The following is a 21479-nucleotide window of genomic DNA, read 5'->3' as shown; positions in this document are numbered from 1 at the left end:
CGGCTGGAGGATTCACAGTCCTCAAGTGTAACAAGTCTTCAGATCACGCAGACAGAAAGACTTTAGTGATGCCTAACACTCTTTGGCTCTGGGTGTTTAGGGCTTTGTCCTCGCAAGGATTTCTCTCTCAAAGGCTTTGGAGGTGGGTTGCTCTCAAACAACAAAAGCCGTGCACTAACTCTGAGCAGCCACCAATTTATGGTGTAGGGGGTGGGCTATTTATAGCCAAGAGGCAACCCGACCTGATTTTTCCGAAATGACCCTGGGTCACTAAGGAACTGTCATGTGTCTAACAGTCAGATCTCAAACACACGCGGTAGCTTGAGTTGGGCTACAAGTAAAGCTGACTTATCCAGCTCTGGATAAGATTTGCTCTCATTGTCTTCGCTCGAAGACATAGGATTTGGTTGAGCATCACTTCAGTCACTCTAACTTTGTTCACTTGGACCCCACTTAACAGTACGGTGGTTCCTATGACTCAACAAAGAAGAAAAGGAAAATACGAAACAACTATGTCTTCGCAGTCCATAGTCTTCATGCGATGTCTTCACATGTCATAGTCTTCAATGTGAATCTCTTCACAGACCATCATTGTCTTCAATGTCTTCACACATTTTTAGGGGTCATCTCTGGTAGGTAATCCGAATCAATGAGGGACTACTACCTGTGTTATCCTACAATTCTCACAAACACATTAGTCCCTCAACCAAGTTTGTCGTCAATACTCCAAAACCAACTAGGGGTGGCACTAGATGCACTTACAGTCTCCCCCTTTTTGGTGATTGATGACAAACTAGTTGAAGTTTTCAACGGGGATAAAGGTATGTGAAATTGTAGGGGTAAAGGCATTGTCTTCATAAGTAGCAAAAAGGCTCCCCCTGAAGATGTGCATATGAGTAGTTTGCTCTTGAATGCAAATGCACATGGCAGGTTTTAATTGTGGAGATCCTCTTCACTTTATGAAGACAATTCATTATGAAAATAAAGATATAACTAAGATAATGACATGCATAATGAGAAATGGACGTCTGTGGAATGACTTCATGCGGAATTTATCATCGCATCACAAAGTGGCAGACAAAGTGGCAGACGACCATCAAGTTTTAAGTGTTACAACCCAAAGAACCAAATGTATCAAAAACGAGAGTTGTAACCACTTAGCAAAAAAAGATAGCAACCACCCATATGGACCCGCTTGAAGACTATCAACTCATATGCTTCTCCCCCTTTTGTTAGTAAGGACCAAAAAGGTTTGAAGACATAGAGCGTCTACTTGTTCCCATCAGGAGTAGATGAAGGAGCAGGGTCGATGTTGACGTTCGGTGGTGAAGAGGGGCCTGGTGCAGTGTCGAGACGTGGTGAAGCCATGGCTGGTGAAGTGGCATCATCTTCTTCGATGACTCTCGCAACAACAGTTGCAGCCGAAGATGAGTACTCCGAATCTTCAATGGGTGGAGCTCGACGCCAGCTTGCATTGCGAGGAGTGGAGTCAAATTTGAAATCCTTAGTGAAGCCATCTTCGCGAAGATCGTCTTCAGAGCATAGAAGTGTGAGACTCTTCCAGGACCTCCTACAGGCTTCATGAGCAACAAATGAGTTCTTGGTGGCCAAGTTTCTGATGTGATTGACGTCCACCAAGACGGTCTGCATCTGACGCTTTAGCCAGTCGTGGTGCCTATCTTGTTTCTGATGCAAAGCCACGAGAAGCTCTCGGTCATTGAGCACACGAGATCGCTTCCGAGGCCTTTGAGCAATGGTGCTTTCAGTGGCTTCAGTAGCTGCATGACAAGGTGCACGTGTATTGCCAGCCAGAGGATAGACACGAGTAGCAGCGAGAACTCCTTCAATTGGTTGCGTAAAGCTTTGGCGATCAATGTTATGAAGATGAAGGGGATCCTTGTGTTGTAGGGTGGAACCCTAAGTGGAGATCTTTCACGAATTGGAGGGGGATCCCCAAGAACAAGATGAACACAAGAGGGAAAACAAGAGGAACACTCAAGAACAAGTCCAATCACACATCCACTGGACCAACAAACACACAAGATCCACAAGGTACATGAACAATCAAAGGGAAACAAGATACATGGTAGAGTTCATCCCAAATCCTATGAAGGAGATGAGGGCTTGATGATCTAGATAGATCCTTCCCTAGATGGGGGCTTTATCCACTAGGGATCTTCTCCAATGGAGGTCTTGTACTCCAATGGAGGTCTTGTACTCCAATGGAGTCTTCTCTCTCAAGAGGAATCCCACAAGGGGAGGTACATGAGCTAAGCTCTAATATCTAGATCTATTCTTAGCTAAGTCTAAATGGAGGAGGAAGGGGAGTATATATAGGTCCAAGGGATGAAGGGGGAAGTAGGGACGAGATGGGGATACAAGGGCCAAGCCCAACAGCCACGCATAGGGGTCCCCGTGTGCACGGGGTAAGTGGAGCCCGTGCACACAGGGTATCCAGAGACCTAATGCATGAGCCCGTGCGCACAGGATCCGGGAGGCCCGTGGGCTTGACGATCCTGTGGACACGGTACACGCCCGTGTGCACGGGGTCTTCAGGACCGCCAGCCTTGGAGGACCGTGGGCACGGGGTCAGAGGGGCCTATGCGCACGGGGTCGCCTGGGAGCTGCTGCCTTCTTCTTGGCGCTTCCTTCTCTGCTTCCAGGATTCCCTTTTGGATGGTGTAGATGTTCTCTTCTTCTTGGACTCCTCCTCTATGAATGTGTAGCTCCGCTCACACCTATGTATGCACAAGAGAGAGGGGTCAAGTAGTATACCATCCTTGAAAGGTACAAGTGGACACGTGTAAAGGAGATGATTCACCTTTGTATGTATGAAGTAGATGTGGCACGTGTCACTTGCCAAATGGACTCTTGACATGGTGATGTCCATAGGATGCCCCGCGTCATCCCCTCCCCCTTTGGAAAGATCTGACCTCGGATCAAAATCCAAATCACCATGGGAAAGAGATGATGTTGCCGTGTAGAAGTGGCCGATCACCAAGCATTCATCATCTTGTAGTTTCAAATGGGCACTCTCCAATGTCGCACCGTCTTGTAATTCCTTCAAAAGGAGCAAAGATAACAAGCACTCAGAAAAAAAATGTGGTTGGCGTAAGAGCAAAACCAAGCATTCAAGAGGTGATTCACCCAACAAGTGTTGTCATCAAGCATAGCATATGGTTTGACAAAGAAGTGTGGCATGGAATTTATGCATATAAGTTGAGGACACTCAAGGACAGCATGGAAACAAGCATGCAAATGGGAGGTGAAGATGCTAATATGTGTGAAAAGTGAACAAGCATCTACCTCAAGGTCAAAGCAAGCATGCATAAAGCACTCAACAAACGGTCTATGGTATGCATAGGAATCATTCACAACACCAAATATAATTAGATGTCTAAACACATGGGGCAAGTGCAAGACAATCCAAGCATAATGTGCATATGGTGTAGTGAAGATATCATGGAACTCAACACAAAGGAAATAGTAATTTTTCGATATGTGTGAGGCAATCAAGTCAATCATGTGACAAGCAATGGGACATGGCGTATGTGAAGAAGTGACATTGTTGCAACCAAACATATGATAGGAGCAAGTAATCCAAGAATTGGATGCAACATGGAAAGCAATCATAGTAATCAAGTCATGCAAGCTAGTAGTGCGAAGATGCAACATACTAGAGGAAATCATGGCAATCATGTCATGTGAGCAAATCATAGGCATAGGCAATGCACATGACATATCGCAAGCACGAACACAAAGCAAGATCATAGTAACATCATAGGCATGGGGCACAAATGGAACATGGCAACAACAAGCAATATCTCCACCAAGCTTGCGAATACACATACAAGTATGCGAATCTAGAAACATGTGTAATGCAAAGCATGGGTCACAAATGCATGGCAAAGGTATAGGAATTATAATATCATGCAAATGAACATGGCAATATGGGCATAAAGTGAGAAATGATATATAACCCATAACCATGTGATGGCCATGTAGAAGAGATGCGCAAAGTCTTTGCGCGAAGGGAGTAGTGGTAAGGACAATCCACGGAATCCCAAGTCATCATTGCTCTCTAGAGCTCGTTTCGTCAACTCATGGGCTTTTGAGGTTGACGAGTGTTCATGGGTACCTACACAAAAGAGACACAAACGAAAGAAATTGTGTGTGTGGTAAATGTACACATCATCCATCATGATGTGTATGTGCACGTGAGAGTTAGCACAAGATAAGCATTGCTCGAAGAAATGTGATGCATGGTATATAAACCTGTCATCCATCATGAAAGAATAGGTGTTATGTATAACACGATGGGGACACAAATTGAGCAAACAAGTATATGTCACATCAATAGCATGGTTATTCATGGGGAGCATATGGTGCACACAAGTATTGGGATCATGCAATGAATGGGATGAATCAAAATCTCCTAAAATGTATGAGGAAACTATGGGGGTCTCCTCATGAGCAATATTGGAAACATCATATGGAGAAAATGGACAACATCCAAAACAATGCATATCCGAAGCTAGGTGGCTATGGCATGGCATATGAGATAAATTATGCAAATGAAGCATGTCAATATCATCACAGGAGAAACAAATGCCAATAACCACAGGCTTGTCATCTATGCCATGTGTGCAAATTGGGTTTATTTAATATCATATGCATAGTCACTATGAAGAGATTGCAAATATGACATATGATTGATCTCATGCATAGCATATGACAAGTCAAGCGGATTGGCAAACATGATGTGACCAAGAGAATTATCACAAGTGATCCTATGCAACATGGCATCACAACTAATGGACTCCACATGGCAATCATCAAACTCATCATAAATGGGTAAATCATTGCATGGGGAAATCATACTAGCATGAATCATAGCAATAGGGGGATCAACATCATGCAATCAATCAATGTCATGATAGTCCACTAGTGGGACTAGAGCATCACCTTCACCTATGTTACCTTGTTCATTCCACTCAAGTGGTGTAGGTGAGGTGGCGAAGACCAAATGGTGGTCATCATCTTCATCTTGATGGAACCATGTGGGGGTGCATCATAGTCCACCATGGCCATCATCATGTCCAAAGGAAGGACGGAGTCGTCGAGGATCGGCGCATCATCATATATGGGACCTAGCACCAAAGGATAAGACATAATAGAGGGAGAGGTTAAGTTGTTAGAAAGCAAAATGGCCTCATATGCCTCATCAACTACCTCACTCTCTCTATGTGGTGCCTCACTCACTCCCTCAAAATAGGTGCACTCAAACTCACATATGGTGGAGTCACTCATCTCACTCAAGTGGTGGGGGTTGTGGATCTACTCACATGGGAGTTGTGGCAACTCATCATATATGGGGCTAGTGGTGAAGTCACTCTCACTCTCAATATGGTGGCACAAGTCGCTCAAGTCATCATATGTCGCCGTGGTCGAAGGCAAAGTCCATGCTCAACCGTCTCGTAGTCGTTGCCGTGGATGAAGGCCGAAGATGTCACATCATCACTCTCGTCGTGTATGAAGGCCGAAGATGGCACATCATCACTCTCACCGTCTTGTAGCGTGGTCAGTGCGAAGTGAGCTCAGGGTCGAGTAGAGTTAGCCTTCATGAGTTCTTGCTCCGCCTTGAGAGCACCAATGTAGTTTTCGTCAAGGGACTTGTAGTTCTCGAAGAAGACAGTCTTGGAGATGTCGTTGTTCAATCCCATCATGAAGTAGAACTTCATCCAAATGGGGTCGTCCACGCCGGCACGTCGCAAGGCTTCTTTCATGTTCTTGAAGTACTTGTCGAGGGACTTGCATCCTTGTATGGTGTTCTCCAATTGGCGTTGAAGATGTTCCGTGTAGGTGGAAGGCACAAATTATCGCCTCATTGCTTTCTTCATCGCGGGACATGTCATGGTGAAGCTTGTTGAAGGTCTATGAAGCCACCATGTCGATGCATAGTCATGGAAGATCCTTGTGGCACACTTCACTTGATCGTCGAAGGGTACTTGGTGCAGCTTGAGGTAGTCGTCCATCTTGCACTCCCACTCGAGGTACTCTTCGGGGTAATGAGTCCCAAAGAATGGACACTCATCATCGTCGGTGAAGTCAAAGTATCTCGTGGAGGTAGTGGACTTAAGCTCGTGGAGTAGGCGAAGATGTCGTACATCCGAAGGCGAAGATGCCTTGAAGTCACTTGGCGAAGATGCCAAATGTGTTGAAGAAGCTGCAGCCTTGTAGTTGATGTCGCGGTTCTGTAGAGCCCGTGTGCACGGGGGTGTGGGAGACCGTGTGCACGGGGTCCCGTGTGCACGGGGGTCGATGGCCCGAGTGCACGGGGTTGGCAGAGCAGCCAATGCGTGTCCTGAATCTCGCTCTTCACGGTCACGTCGATGTCGATGCTTCTGTGTACTCGCCAGAGATGGTAGTTCGGGAGTCTTTGCACTTGAGCGTCTTCTCGAAGATGAGGAAGATCGCTTGCGGTTCTTGATGAGGGCCTTGAGCTCCTCCATTTTCTTGTCCATCTTGGCGTCGATGAAGTTCTTCATAGCATCGAACTCGTCGTCGTGGTTGTAGACCGGAGATGATGTGCTTTGCCTATCCATCACAAGACTCGAGCAAAGGTGAGTAGGAAATGAGATAAACAATACCAAGCTGCCTTTTCTCAATGTTGAGGATGTATCTCGTATCACTCAATGTGAGATGAAAGAATAGTGGAATCGGTACCGGACTTGTTCACTCACACCTACAAGTAAAAGCTTATCGAGGGGCTTGGTTAGGACAAGTGGCCCAAATTTCATGCAAATTGAAGTCTAAGATATTGTAAATGTTGAAATAAATCCAAAGGACTCAAAAATGCAAAGCAAGTGATCACAAATATAGAGGAGGGCAATAAAGAAACACACACGGTGGGATAATGGGGCTTGTGCAACTATAGAGATGAGCAATGCAAAATTGCCTAACGAAGACTAAGATCGTGTTGCACAAACACTAGGAGAGCACTAGCTTGATTACACACTTGGGCATGATTCACCACTTGGCACCAACCTATATGTATGCAAGCTAAATGTTTCCTATTCCATGTATCCTCATGCACAAGTATCTCTTTTCATGCTCAACTCACTTTTGCTTATAAGCTTATGATCATTCTTTTCTTGCTTAAAAGCTTTTTTTGGACTTTCCTCTTCCTTTCCACTATGCTTAATGAGCCTCAACCAAACACATGAGATAAGTATCACAAGATATGCACGGGAGCAAGCAATTGCACTATATGATATATCCAATGATGCAACAATATGATATCGTATCACCATGGTGCACAAGTATTCGCGAAGCCCGGCAATACTCGAATAGCTAGTCTCAATAGGTATGAAGGTATTCGCAAAGATGGTGGGGCTATCAAGATGTAATGGCAAGGAAGGAAAAGTTTTATGACGGAATGGATACCTTCGTCACACTTAACCTTTCACGAAGTCGGGTGTAACCGGCCTTGCTTTCGGTTGAAGATGGTCTCAAAGAATGGATGGTCATCGTCGATGTGGAAGCTCGTGGTGGATATAGTCGATGGACCGATACAAGTCACCGGTGGTGGATGAATATGTAACCATGCCTAAGTAGCGGAAACACCTTAGGAGACTCAAATCACAACTCAAACAACCACAAATGCACTAAGAACCAAAATGGGTTAGTTTACGTAAGTTGTATGTGGTGGTGCGAAAGTTATGGCGTAAGGCCTATGAAAAATATGCAAAAATGGCAAAAATTTGATGGAGTCAAATGGTGGCAAAACCAAGATGAGCATCTAGGGCACGTCGCTAGCTTTTCAACGAGCCAAAGAACACCCAAATCGGAGTTCGGGAGTAGAAGTTATGGCCGAAAACGTAAAGTGCACGCGGCTGATTCTAGGAGGGCCGTGCGCATGGGGTCCAAGGCCCGTGGACACGGGGTCCCGTGCACACGGTACATGTACCGAGGGCACAGGGTCACCTGGGACTATGCGGGGGCCCGTGGGCACGGGGCTGGGAGCCCGTGGGCACGGGGTAGGCGGAAATTTCACGATTTTCTTGTCAAATTCGATGGGGGGAAGAAAAATTTGGGTATGGGGACGCAAGAGGGGGGAGATCTACTTGCTATACATCAGATCCACTAATCAAAATCAACAAAAACTCACAAGAAACTTCAAATGACAAGAAAATTTGTATGGCTCTTTTTGTGCGGATTTTCGAAATTGGGCAAGAACAAGCAAAATTAGGCTAGAAAACTAAGAAGGGGGGCTCCAATTTCGTGAGAAATCATGGCTCTTGTGACACCCCAAAATGTTGGCCTTGTTTTATTAAATTAAATATTTTTTTGCCAGGAATTAAAACTTTGATTTTTTTGGACTCCATTTTGATTTTTTTTAAACATTTCCTTTCTTATTATCATTGAGTTGTTCCCTAAAATGAAAACCTTTCAAATATGTTATTGGACTTGTTTAACCTCTCAAGAAAAACTTTTCTTTTATCAGTATAACTAATTACATAATTAATTTGCTTGATCTTTATTTTCTTGAAAAATGGTTTTTCAAGGTTATATGGCCATATTTGAACTACAACCATTTGATAAATTCACCTAAAATTCTAACCAAAATTTGGAGATGTCATGTGATGTTTTTAAATCACTTGTATACAAAAATATCTTTTATTCATTAAATATTTTGAGCTCTACACTCAATTTTTCTTCTCCAGTCCAGAGTGCAATTTTGCACTACAACCCATCTAAATATTTCTTTCTAGCCTCCACCAAAATTATGGGATATTGGTAGTAGCATATGATTCAACATTATGCAAAAACCTAGTGCTGTTCTTTGAAAATTTTGAGTGAAACAACCTCATCTCCATTCTGGTCCAACATGATGGTTTGTACAGCAACCATATTCTTGCTTGCTCTTTAGCTCTTGATTCTTTTTCCTACTTGTATTCCTCCCTGCAAAACCCTTAAGTCTAGGAGCATGCACCCTTTGGGTCATTTTTGGTTCATGAAATGATGCCATTCTCATCCTGTCCAGATTTGAAGTTCTGCAAAACTTGCACTAGCAAGTTTGTGCTTTCCACCAACTAACCTCACCACCCTCTTATTCATCTAAAGAGACCACCATCTGGAGTTTTTGGCCACTCCAAGACCTACCTAAGTGCCCTTAGCATTTTGTCAAACACCTTATGGGCATGATCAGTTTTGACATGGGTTTGTGTTCGCTCTATGAACTTGATCCCCTGACCAAACCAGCATGTCCAATGGTGTTTCCCTAGCCTATAGCCTCACCCTGCTAACCCTCTTGCGGTTTGGAAACCCCAGCATGCCATGGCATTTCGTCGAGCACGTTTCGTGCATGCTCTGGGCGCGAGCAGGGCATGCGTTTTGCACGTGCCGTGCCGAGCCGACGCGTCGCGCCCCTGGCCTTGCCCGCTCTGCAGAGCCACGCCACTCGCTCCCTTCTCGCCACAACACGCCAAGAGCCCTCGCCACGTCCCCGGCAGGCCAGGAGCTAGCCGCCACGGCCGCCCGACAGCCCCTGCTCATGTCGGCGCCGCCAAGCCTCTCCCGCTCGCCAGCTCGCCCCTGGAGCAGTGCCCGCTCGTCCGCTAGCTCCTGCCGCCATCCCCAGCCCCGCCACGTTGCCCTGCAAGCTACAGAACGTCGGTCGCCGGCAGCCTTATCCACCGCCGCGGAACCGACCTCATCGCACTATAAAAGGAGGGCCCCGAGCTCGTCCGAGCACTCAGGCGACCTCAAGCCACCCCCATGGCACCCCCACAGCCAGCAATCGTCGAGGGAAAGCCGTCTTCCCCAACTCCGGCCGGTTCGGCCGCCGCCGCGTCCCAGCTCCATTCACCGCAATCAGAGCCCCTCCCGTCCGTCCAACGCCACCAAATGACTCCACTTCGACTTGCGGAGCCGCCCAGCTACTCAAACCCGACCGGGAGCCACCGTAGTTCAAACGCCCAAAACTCCTGAAGCCACCGGCCGCCGTGAAGCTCGCCGCCGGCGATTCCCTCCACCCCCGACGACCCTACAACCACCGGGAGGACCGCCTAGGAGTGGCAGATCCATCCCTGCATTCAGATGCCCGCGAAGAACCGCCGTTCGCCGGCGACGATCGCCGGATGTACCGCCTCCTCTCGGGGCAGAGGAAGAGCAGGGAGGTCGACCAGTCAAACCTGACCCGTGGGCCAGGCGGGCCCACTGTCAGTGACTCGCGCGCCGTCCACGCTGGAGTAAGTGGAAGCGTATAACCAAAATACGCTTTCGACGTGTACATATATTCGAAACGTTTTTCTTTTTCTGTTTTAATTTTAAATAACAGATTTGACCAGAACTTTGACTATCTATAACTCTTTGAATATAACTCCAAATGAATTGATTCTTTTTCCTACATCTCTCAAACTCTGTCTAGTTTATTTTAAGATTTATTTGAAAATTTTCCAAACAACTTTTTTGTACTGTTTTTGAAATATGTGTTATTTGCATATTTTTGAAAATAGGATTTTGGAATAGAAGAAAACTTTCAAAAGTTTTGGAGAACACCCCACCTCTCCACACCTTTAAGGCAAGCATTCTGAACCCCGGAATAATATTTTTGGTGTGTTAGTTGACACGTTTATAACACCACCTTATATCGGAGAACTTGTTATTTCATGTGATATGATCATTTGCATGAATACATATTAGTGATTTCCTTGCTGTTGGAAATGAATATACTTGTGATGGTAATCATCCTCATGTGCCTTGCATGCATGACGAAAAGGAATCCGGGAAAGCCTCTGCCTTGGGTAGGAGTGAGCTTGTCGCCGGTCCCCGTCGGGACGGTTATGTCCGGTATGGCATGGTAAGGTATATTGAGTGGTGATTTTGTTGGTTGAAATATATTTGTTATACATGTCATGCAGGGAATTTATAAACCTCCTGAGTCGACCGTAGATCGAGTCTTGTTCCAGTAACCCCCATACTTGTTTTCTACTACCACTTGTCCCTGCCGCAGGTAGGGTACAGTTCAGTAAGTCGTCAACCCCTTTCAAGCACACACCGTACAGAGAGGCCATGGTGGAAGATACCGGTTGTAGCCGGTAGGCAGGCCACCTGGTCCGGGGGCATGGGTGTTTCCGGTTGGGACCGAGAGGGGAGGCCACCCCTTAGAGCGCGCGATATAAATTTGATCCCATGCTACGCGAGGTTGTAGCCTCCCCACTTAGAGTTTTGCTTAACAAGTGTCGTGGGTGATTCCAGACACCGATGAGTTAAGCTGGTGTGTGCAAGTTAGGCGTGTTTTCAACTAAAAGGCCATAGACGGAATTAGTCCCGATGGACTAAAGGAATCCGTTACTCGTGGGTAAAGAGTACACCCTCTGCAGAGATTAAACCTATTCGAATAGCCGTGTCCATGGTTAAGGATTACAGTCTGGGATGGATCAAGTGTTGGTCTTAGTGTCGGTCTTCGGAGGAGATATTGTTAAACCAAACTTGGATACCGACTGGTTACTTGTGAGGACCATGATTATTATTTTGTGATGGACTAACCCGTTGCATTATCTGTATTATCGAGTATCCCTGGGACGGTTCTACCTCCTGGATATTCATCGTGATTATTATTCTTTAAAGCCCTTTATGTGGTGTCGCTCAGACGCCCGACTGTGGCATTTCTTTTAAAGCCCTTTATGTGGTGTCGCTCAGACGCCCGATTGTGGCATTTCTTTTAAAGCCCTTTATGTGGTGTCGCTCAGACGCCCGACTGTGGCATCTCTTTTAAAGCCCTTTATGTGGTGTCGCTCAGACGCCCGACTATGGCATTTCTTTTAAAGCCCTTTATGTGGTGTCGCTCAGACGCCCGACTGCGGCATTTTATTCCCACTCTATCACTGCTTATTCATGTTGCATGAAAATAACCTGCTTGCATGCATAAAAGATGTTTTATTTATGACTGACGATGTGATCATGAAATTTTTCAGTGCATGATTATCAATTATATTATACCTGTGTTCTTAATGTTTGCGAGTACATTCAAAGTACTCACTGGCTTGTCCCTGGCTATTGTCTTGGCCAGATTTTTGCTTGGAGAGGAATGTGGCGATGACAGCCCCGGAAACTAAGCAACGGTGATAGCAGCCTCGCGAAGATAGGAGTTGACCTGGTCAGCTGTTCCTGTGGGAAATGGAGTCCCATAGACACTGACGACTCACAAACCGCTTCCGCCATCGACCACTAGAAACCCAATTGTTGTACTCACAGGCCAGAATGGTCTTGTACTTCATATTTTGTATTTTGCTTGGAATTTCTGTATCAAGTTGGAGCCTCATCAGCTAACAGTAATCCTGGGGCTGATGAGCACGACGGTCTTTTTCTGGAAATTTATACCCGGAAAACCCGGTCGTGACAGCTCTGCTACCAAGATGTTGTAGGGTGGAACCCTAAGTGGAGATCTTTCACGAATTGGAGGGGGCATCCCCAAGAACAAGATGAACACAAGAGGGAAAACAAGAGGAACACTCAAGAACAAGTCCAATCACACATCCACTAGACCAACAAACACACAAGATCCACAAGGTACATGAACAATCAAAGGGAAACAAGATACATGGTAGAGTTCATCCCAAATCCTATGAAGGAGATGAGGGCTTGATGATCTAGATAGATCCTTCCCTAGATGGGGGCTTTATCCACTAGGGATCTTCTCCAATGGAGGTCTTGTACTCCAATGGAGGTCTTGTACTCCAATGGAGTCTTCTCTCTCAAGAGGAATCCCACAAGGGGAGGTACATGAGCTAAGCTCTAATATCTAGATCTATTCTTAGCTAAGTCTAAATGGAGGAGGAAGGGGAGTATATATAGGTCCAAGGGATGAAGGGGGAAGTAGGGACGAGATGGGGATACAAGGGCCAAGCCCAACAGCCACGCATAGGGGTCCCCGTGTGCACGGGGTAAGTGGAGCCCGTGCACACAGGGTATCCAGAGACCTAATGCATGAGCCCGTGCGCACAGGATCCGGGAGGCCCGTGGGCTTGACGATCCTGTGGACACGGTACACGCCCGTGTGCACGGGGTCTTCAGGACCGCCAGCCTTGGAGGACCGTGGGCACGGGGTCAGAGGGGCCTATGCGCACGGGGTCGCCTGGGAGCTGCTGCCTTCTTCTTGGCGCTTCCTTCTCCGCTTCCAGGATTCCCTTTTGGATGGTGTAGATGTTCTCTTCTTCTTGGACTCCTCCTCTATGAATGTGTAGCTCCGCTCACACCTATGTATGCACAAGAGAGAGGGGTCAAGTAGTATACCATCCTTGAAAGGTACAAGTGGACACGTGTAAAGGAGATGATTCACCTTTGTATGTATGAAGTAGATGTGGCACGTGTCACTTGCCAAATGGACTCTTGACATGGTGATGTCCATAGGATTCCCCGCATCACCTTGGCAGGCTCAGGGTAGATGGCTTCGACGGACATATCAACCTCAGGCAAGAAGATAAGATGGTTGCGCAGAGGGATGATAGTTGACAGAAGAGTGAAGCTTGATTAAGGCATCACCCATGGAGCATAAAACTTCAGTCCAAAGAGATCAATTCCAGCTGCATCAAGTTGTCTCATGAAGAAATCTTGAGCATTGAAGCTGATGCCATTCAGAATATAGAATACCAATGTCTTCATCGCGCCTTCAAGCTTGGCTACAGGGGAATGTCCTTTGATAGGCCATAGAGTTCGCCTAACAATGTGATAAATGGTCTCTGGCAGATACTCAAGGTCGTCGATAAAGAATTCCTCAGGATATTCAGCATCTTGTGGCAGTGGCTTCATCATGCTGAGCATCTAACTCATGTTTGGCTCAGGCTTCTGAAAGATGCTCTCCAATGCATTCATGTGTAGCTGACAACCAGGTTCATAGTATTCACCTGGAGTGGGCATGGGAGTAAGCTCGATGATATCTTGAGCTTTGGCTTCATGGTGCACATCACCTGTCATCCACTCAAGGACCCAAGTCTTCGGATCCCTGTAGTAGCCACGAATGTGAAGAGTAGCATAGAACTGCAGCAAAAGCTCTTCGTTCCAATGCTCTTTATCAATGACAAACTATAGAAGGCCAACATCTCTGAAACAGCCTAAGGCTTCTTCCAAACAGGGCAGTCCAGCAATGGCTTCACAATCCAGATGCATGTGAGGAAAGATCCGCTCTTGATTGTATAAGACGCATGAGTAATAACTGCGCTGCGGAAAGCTCCAGAAGCGATCAGATGAGATCTTTGGCTTCGAGTATGGTTTCTTGGCACTGTCAAAGAATGTGTTGTGTGCCCTGAAGCTGTTGACACTGAACGAGCCTAGTGATGATGCAACACTGGGAAACCTTGGCAGTCTGGGCTTTGGCTTCTGGACCTGAGGCCTATGCTCCAGATGGTATTCATATTGTGGTTCGGGAGCAATGGGAGGAACCATGATTGGCCATTTCACAGTGACCAGATGTCCATGGTCGAAGGCTTGTTCAATTATGTGAGGCCTAGGAAGTGTAACAGTGGCTTCAGCATCCACATGGGCTTCAGGTTGCACACTAGTTTCGGGTGCAACATCAGCTTCAGGCGCCACATTGTCTTCAGCCATGACAACGTCATTGGCTTCAGCAGTGTTGGTTGTGGCTGCCGTAATGTTTTCAACCTCCTCTTCAGTAGCAGGAGGGTCGGGCACTGACACGTTCTCCTCGAGAACAGCTTCTTGAGTGACAGGGGTGTGGCAACTCTCTCTTCTTCTTGTCTTGGTTCTTGATTATCTTCGGCTGATGCAACCGGAATGTCTTCAGCAATTTTGACTTCAGACTCAGAGACATTCACGGTAGGAGTGGCTTTAGGAAACACTTCACGTGTGACTAAGCTTTGTTGCACTTCTCCTTCTGGAATGCTCGACATGGTGACTGGAGGCCTAGGGCCTTTACGAAGCCTGCGGAATGTGCGCGACGCTTGTGGTGAAGGAGTGGTCTGCACCATGTAGTCATCGTCAAGTACCAGAGTGGGGACTTGATGGGTTGGAGTTCTGGGGTTTCATCTTGAATGGGGGTGTCTTGTTGGGGGTGATTAGCCCACGATGCATCCTGGGGAATTGGCGTCAAAGGACGACCAATGCTGATGAGTTCGTTGTTCCTGAGAACAGGTGATGATACCGATTGGTGCTCGATCTGAGGAAGGACTTCATCATCTTCTACATTGTCTTCGCGAGCAATGTCTTCAGCTGTGATGGGGTCAGCAGCTGGTACTTCTTCATCTTCAGGAGCCTCTATGGTAGCAGGCTCATGAACTACGAGTTGACACTCTCAGTCGGAGGAGGCAGGACGTGCAACTAAGATGGGCTCAACAACAAGTGGTTCTGTGGCAGCAGCACCCTCTCTCCGCGAAGACTTTGTCTTCGGCTTCTTGGTTGATGGAGCACCATCAGAGGCATCCTTGTGCTTTCGCTTCCTAGCATCAGCTTCAGCTGCCCTGGTTTTCTTCAGCTCTGAAGCTGCTGAGGGGACCTTAGGCTTCGAGCTTGTCATGCCGGCAGGGAAGACAGTGCGAGGTGCTTCCTGCCTTGGTGCTTCAGTGTGAGCTGCAGCAGACTTCTTCTTCTGTTTGGCAGCCATTCTAGGATCAATGCTAGGACGCCCCAGTGCCTTGCACTTCTCAGCCTCATCGTGCGCTTGAACACATTTCTCTGTGAAGTACCTTGCACTTCTCAGCCTCATTGTGCGCTTGAACACATTTCTCTGCGAAGTATTTCATCCGCTCTCTTGAGCCTTTGGCTTCCTCACGTTTCTGGTGAAACTGCTCCTTGAGGTTATGCAGCATCTGCTTGAAGTTTTGAACATCAGCTACGCTGAGCTTTGCCATGTGCTTCTTCAACTGAGCCTTCTCAAAATCAATTTTGTTTTTTAGCTCGATGATCTTCTGAGCCAAGGCCAACTCATTTGCAATGGCTCCGTGGAACGTGGCGCTGATGTCCACTGGTAGCTGAAGATCATCGATGCTGATGCTTTGGTCGTTGAACCACTCATCAATGAAACTTTTCAGAATTTCCACATCAAAGAGGGGCAGATCTTTGAAGATCTCCGCCTCTTGCTTGCTCTTGATTAGAAGCTCAAGAGCATCATCGCCAAAGTCTTCGTCGCTTGACAGATCAATGGTTTCATCTTCGTTCCTCAGAATGGCGGCTGGAGTCAGTTCATGCCCGGAAATCTTCATGGGCTTCTTCTTGGGCTTCTCCTTCTTCTTGGAGACGCGAGAAAGATCTTAAGAATGCACACTTGGTTCAGGACGTGCAGTGTCCAATGGCTTCGCATGCAAAACTTTTGGTGCAGCAGAGGGCTTTCAAGCCTTTGATTTCTTCTGCTTTTGCTTTGGTGGGGCTGGCGCATCTTTAGAATCTGCGTTGCCAACTGAGTGGTCCAACGTAGCCCCCTGTACAACGATATGGGTGATGAGGCCTTCGAGGTTGTAGAAGGGGCCAATTTCATTGGGATTGGCATCACGTGTGCCATCAGCCCGTGGAGCAGATGGACCAGGGTTGAAGTCAAGGACAAACTGCTTCTTGTTCTTCTTGGCAGACTCTTTAGCAAACTGAAAGTTGGGCTTGAATAGATTGTCATCGCGACACCATAGCAGACTAGATGGGTCGGCATCTTCAGGCTGTGGTCCTCGGACCATGCAAGGATAGAAGCCTTGAGCAATAGCTTCGGTCTTGGACTTGGGCTGCAGACCTCTGTATATAATATCTCCCCATGGTCGCTTGATGGTGTTCTTTTCTGCATACTCAACAGTCACAAATCTGTACTTGGACCATTCCTCTGCCCAATATCTTCGAATCCATTGGATTCGGGTCTTGCGCTCACCATAGGTTTCTTCAGGATCGGACTTGTACAGTTCAAAGAGATCTAGTGGAAGGTCCTTGGTTGTATCCCCACGGTGCTGCCTACTGCCCTTTCTAGCTGATTTCTCAGTGGCCATAGTATTCAAGCTGAAAGGCTTCAAGACTGTGAATGGCTTCCTTCTACTGGTCAAACAGGAACTGGCTTCAGGAGAATTGATTTGTCGCTCTAAGGATTCTGCAAACGAATGCAGACTATGAGAACCAAGGGATTCTCCCACGGACATGTACCTGTGACAACATTAGAGGTGTGAGGAAAGGGGAAGAGGTCATATGCATTCTTAGAAGATTTTGAAGATAAAATCAGTTTGAAGACATTGACCTCATAGAGCGAAGACATTCACTTATTTGTTGAGAGCTGGTTCCATATTTGTACGAATCCAAGAATAAGTACAAGTGAGGAATCTAACTAGTAGTGAAGCATAAGTGAATATACTTGGCATGATATGAGATGCAAACAAGATAGATCCAGATTTGCATGCTTAGAAACCACTTCTGGTTGAAGTGGATGGATCTGATGAATCAAAAGGGACAGTAAAAGTGAGATTTAATTACCACACGAAGAACTGCTAGACGAAGTCGAGAGGGAGGCCGAGCAGTTCAATCTCCCATGCCCTAACTTGGTGACGGAAGACACCTATGGCGGCAGCAGAGAGGACGAGGTCCGCAGCCGGCATGAAGACGGCGTCGAAGATGTCGCGGCAGCTAAGCACTTCGTCTCCGGCGTCATCGCGAGCTAGCGGAGGCGCTAGGGTTTTGGTGCGAGGAGAGAGGTGTAAGAAGAGATAATGACCGCGGTGAGGTGTGTATTTATAGAGACAGGGACGGCACAGCGTTATTACGTAGGTGCCCCTGGCGCTTCACATCTGAAGGACACGTGGCATGCATGCAACACATTGGAAGTTGTTCCATGTTCCCACGCATGCCTGGATTGTCGGGTGGTCGTTCCAGCTTCTCCGGGTTTCAGGAAAAAGGATATAGCATTAAAATAGATTCAATTTTTGTCTCTGTGTCTTCTGCTAACAAGAACTCAGAGAAGACAATCGACATTTTCAATAGAATGCATATGATTTGGATAGATAGAATCTGAGGTAGAAGCATAGAGGGGGTTAGGGTCCAATCACATTCACTTAGATCAAAAGATTCAAACAAGAAGACATAGCTATAAGTGAATGATGTAGAGGACAGAACACAAATGTGTGTGTATAGGAAAAGGCTATTTTGTTACTAGTAACAGAATAATATTCTGTTACTCCAGCACCCTATTGAGAACGAGATGAATTTTCTTCGAACCAGTACGCCTGTGCGAAAAAAAATTCAAATCACCCACTCACAACCACCTCTTCCCACTCGTCGGCCTTTCCCTCCGCCCCGCGCGCCACCAGCAAACCTCCACCCCGTGCGCCCCCAGGCCAGCCTCCACCCCGCGCGCCGCCGGCCAACGTCCATCCCGCGCTCCCGCCGGCCACTCTCCACCCCACGCGCCGCTGGCCAACCTCCATCATGCGCTCCTGCAGGCGACCCTCCACCCCGCGCGCCCGCCGGCCAACCTCCACCCCCCACGCCCCCGACTACCCTCCACCCGGCGCGCCCGCCAGCCATCCTCCATCCTGCGTGCCCCCGGCCACCCTCTATCCCACATTCCTGTCGGCCTTCCTCCAGTTGCGCCACCCACCGGACACCAACATCGCCCATCGCCTGCCTTCATCGTCTACGAGACTGGATATGCCCCCTGGCACCTCTTCCTCCCCCTGCCCCCGCACATGGAAGCTAGTGGCTGGTGTCATTCGATGCTGCTTTGCTCCATCAACTTCAACCACCGGCTCATGAGGTGCACACCATGTGTTTGCTAAATTGACTCGGTGCAGTGGAGCACCATTTTTACTTTGTTTCATGTTCATTTGTAGGTAGCTCGTTCTTGCCAAATGTTGTAGCTTAGATGACTTCAGAATGTTTATCGTGCGTGCTCTACCGTCGCGTGCAAGTCCAAGAATTCCTATCATCACATAAGTCAATGTATTACTACCATGGGAGTTCAAAGAAATTCCTGTAACACGCGCCGTGCCCCGGCCCCATGTTCTGGCGTCGCCCTCCACGGCCTCAGCATGCAGGCCGTTCACCTCCGCCACCCAGGCCGTTCACCTCCGCCACCGATGTCCGTTCAATGCCACCAGGAGAACCCTGTGCGTCAACACCCCTGTCAACCCCGTGCGACTTTGTTCTCTCAGCTTCAAAGAGGGTCAGTTCAGAACTTTGAACGCCCAGAGGTTCAGTTCAGAACTTGGCCTGGTGATACATTTGGTTTCTTTTCTGCAGCTCACACAACCCAAATAACAGCTAATCATTTGATAAATTTTGGGTTCAGCTTCACACTTCGCAGGAGTGCATATTCTTCTGCTTGTAAGTTCTAATAATAGATGGGTGGTTTTGCTAATCAGTTCAAGCTCAAATAACAAAATTCCTCGCTGGATTGCATCATTCTTATATATTGTTTTTTTGCTCGATTGATACCAGCCACTACAAGTCCTTTTCTCCAGCCATGATGGAGATCCATTCAAATTAGTTGTTCTATGTTTACACATTCAGATATACTAGTTGATCTGCTGAAAGATACAATATGTGTACTGTTGATAATATCAAACATGTTTTACTCAACTTTAGAAAACATGTAATATTGTTCTGCTGCTTTGCAGTGTCTCCAGCAATCCTACTTCTCCATGACGACAAGGACGACGTCGCCATGCATGCACACTCTCCTTTCTTTCTACTTCTGAGACGGTGAGGAGCTCCAGCAAGTGGCCATCGGTGGGATCCGCAGGTCAGCCCCCATCTTCCACCTCCCCTAGTCTCCTCTTCAGTAGGAGCAACACCATTAGGAGCTCGAAGTAAAATGAGGACGGCTGCAGCGATGCACCGTGCAATTCGCCCGCTCCTGTCCGACAAGTTCCCACCGTGCATTTTTGTGTGTAGAAATTCGGTTAATCCAGTTCGCGAATTTGGTCTACTTGTTGTAAATCTGTCAGTTCAAGACAAGAGCCTTCTGATCGTAAAAATTAGGTCCTTTGTGAATATTGCTTGTTTCAGAAATAAATAGACTTTGTAATTGCATCACATGGTGTACTGATCAACATAAAGATGGTGTAGTGAACAAAACATACATATTCTATCTATTTAGCCGTGAGTAACACTTAAAAAAGTTTGATATGCACAACAGCAAATTGAGTCTTTGATACAGGAATACACACACCCAATGCCACTGTAGATAGATAGATGGCCACCCCCTACCTGATGTGTTTAATTCAAAGTTCCAAACCCAATGTAAACTGCTCCTGCTGCTTAACAAACAAATCACTTATTTGGACTGAGGAATATTACTTATTGCCATGATCTATTGAAGCCAGGATCCGCTGCAGCATTCAAATCCTTTCAATTCACTTCTATCTCCCTTGATAAGTTCAATGTGTGTAATGGAAAAAACAAAAATATAATAGTTCAGTTCACTTCAACCAGTTGATATTGGATTATATTGGTTGATTGCAAAATACTTTGTTGTTTGCCCATCGTCGTGGCCCTACTCCCTAACCAACACCACCGGCCAACAACATGGCCCTGCGCCCTGACCATCGCCACGACCCCTCCTTCTCGCACTGCCACATCGTGCACTCACCACGCCGTGTGTGGCATCCTCTCGGCGAAGCGCCCGTGCTGTGTCATGGGCCAATTTTCCTGTGTCACCCTCCACCGACTCAGCGCACAAGCAGTTCACCTCCGCCACCCCAGGCCGTACACCACTACGAAGAGAGCCCGTTCAACTACGTGATAGAGAATTTTTGTACCAGACTTAGTATTAGTTCGGTGTGTAATCTATCGTCAGTCCATGAAAAATCACATAAATAGTTGGTGTGTGTGCAGAAATATCGTCAGTGCAAGTTTCAAAATTATGTAAGTTTAGATATGTCACCTAAATAAGTAATGATTTGCAACGAGTTTCTTCAACATTCTGTAAAGTTTAGATATATCACCTAAAGTATCGTCAGTGCAAGTTTGAAAATTCTGTAAGTTTAGATATATCGTAAAGAAAAATTGATGAGTCACCGTCTGCTTTATATTCATGTTCTCTACAGCACAGGTAGCAGTGAGACTGACTGGGAGTGATCCCTGAACCATTTGATTAAATGCCATGGTTTCCAACTATGGTAATGCTACTAGAAAGTGTTAGAGGCCATGAAGCCTCTTGGCTTCTCCAATAAGCAGGTTTGGCTAGTCCTGAAGCGCCTCCTCAAGTTTCTGAGTACACGATGCGTCAATGGACGCATCCTAGGCGGCCAAGCACGACGTGTTTTGTCCTGCACCCAGAAGCTTTGGAGGCGATGTGTTGCCCTTAGTACTTTCTTAACAAATCCAGTAGTGTTGGTTCATATAGAACTTGAAATTACCTATCTGCCACGGGGATGTACTGACCTCAGTACTCTCTCAACAAATCTAGCAGTGTAGGTTCTCTGGTGCACTAAGTATTTTCGGCGGCGATGCCTGCTTATATATTTCTGCTTTCATGTATTAAACCTTACAGTCTGGTA

Source organism: Triticum urartu, chromosome 7 (assembly GCF_003073215.2).
Source record: "Triticum urartu cultivar G1812 chromosome 7, Tu2.1, whole genome shotgun sequence".
NCBI classification, from domain to species: domain Eukaryota; kingdom Viridiplantae; phylum Streptophyta; class Magnoliopsida; order Poales; family Poaceae; genus Triticum; species Triticum urartu.
Note: the sequence above shows the minus strand (reverse complement) of the source record.